The sequence below is a fragment of the Myotis brandtii genome, unplaced genomic scaffold (genome assembly GCF_000412655.1).
Source record: "Myotis brandtii unplaced genomic scaffold, ASM41265v1 scaffold78, whole genome shotgun sequence".
Lineage (NCBI taxonomy): Eukaryota > Metazoa > Chordata > Mammalia > Chiroptera > Vespertilionidae > Myotis > Myotis brandtii.
This window is the reverse complement of record NW_005371131.1, coordinates 1,009,618-1,011,325: the sequence shown is the minus strand read 5'-3', so window position 1 is coordinate 1,011,325 and position 1,708 is coordinate 1,009,618.

Genomic DNA, 1,708 nt, shown 5'->3' with positions numbered 1-1,708 from the left:
GGTTCGAGTATGGTCAAGGGCACGTACCTCGGTTGCAGGCTTCTCCCCAGCCTGGGCCCTGGTCAGGGTGAGTGCAGGAGGCAAACCCATCGATGTGTTTCTCTCACATCGATATTTCTCTCTGTCTTTCCTTCTCTCTTCCACTCGCTCTAAAAAGCAATGGAAAAATATCCACGGGTGAGGATTTAAAAAAACAAACAAACCTTCCACTCTCTCTAAAAAGCAATGGAAAAATATCCGCGGGTGAGGATTTAAAAAAACAAACAAAACAAAAAAAAACCCGCACACCTGATCACGCTGCCTGCTGGTCCCATCCCTGCCTCGGTGAGTGAGGCTGCACACCTGGCCCAACGTTAACCCCTCAGACCTGGCCCAGTTTCTCTCCCAGCCCCTGACTGTGCCCACCACCACTGGCCCTCGGGGCAACACCCCTCCTCCCTCACCCTGCTCTTCGGCACCTCTGAGACTATCCCCGATCCTCCCTGAGACAAAGCCTGACCCCAGGAAAAGAGCGCATACACTGGAGTCTCAGTCGTGCCCCTGTGCCACTTGAGCAAGTGCTGGAATTCTCTGTGCCTCGGTTTCCCCGTTTTCCAGTTGTGCAAATAACCCCCTCCCCTGGCGGCCAGCGGGAGGATTCAGGAAGACAATGACAAAGCCCAGCACTCTGCACACAGCGCGTCCCCTCCACCCTCCACCTGTGGGTAAACAGGGCTCCTCGGCCCCAGCCAGGTCGGTGCTCAGACCGCTTCCTCCAGCCACACCTGCCTCCTTCCTGGGGATCCTTGGCTCCAACCCTTGGCTGGTGCTCTCTCCTGCCAGGTGTGTGGGCACTTCCACTGCCCTTCCCTCTGCCCATGTATCCCTTACAGCTCAACTGGGGTATTACCTCCTCTGGTGACCTCAGTGAGCCCTCCCCTCTCCTGAGAGCCTGGTGGGGTCTCTGTGCAAGGACAGCGCCCAGGACTTCCTGCCTGTCCTTGGAGCTCACTGTCCCGGGGAGCAGCAGAGGGGAACAAAAAAATATGAAGCGGGAGTCGGAGATCTATCTCCCTCCTTGAGGAAGGCACCGGCCGGTGCACAGCAGATTCCCTGACCTCAGGGGCGGGGGAGGGTGCTCAGTCCAGCTTTCTGACCCATCCATCTCAGGTGTGATCTCATTTACCTGTTCCGCAAGCCTCCCAGGTGCTGACAGGGCAGAGCCCTTAGTAACATAACAGCTGATGCCTGCTTTAATCGGCCCATTTTACAGGTAGGGAAACAGAGGCTCAGAAAAGGTCAGCCATAGCCAGGGCAGAACAGGAAGGCTCGCAGCTGGGTTTCAGGGTCCATGTCATTGAGACCACCACCCCAGACCACACCACTCTCAGTGGCCTGCCACGGCCTGTCCCCCACACACCTGGCAGGAGAGAGCACGGGCTCAAGTCCGTCCCTTGGCACCTGCGGGGCCTCTATAGGATTAAAAGGAATGGGAGAAAGGGAGTGGCCACCCCAGCTGACAGAACTCAAGGCCTAAGCTGGTCTCTGGCATTCAAGGCCTCCGAGGTCAGGCATCCCGGTTCCCCCAACGCCCGCAGGAAGTGGCTGCAGAGCCCAGGAGGGAGTCGCCTAGGGCAGAGTGCCCCTGGGTCACGCACAGAGCGGCAGGGAGGGCTTGGCTGCAGACGCCCCGAGTCGCCCAGCCCCGACAACCCGCACATTCCTCGGC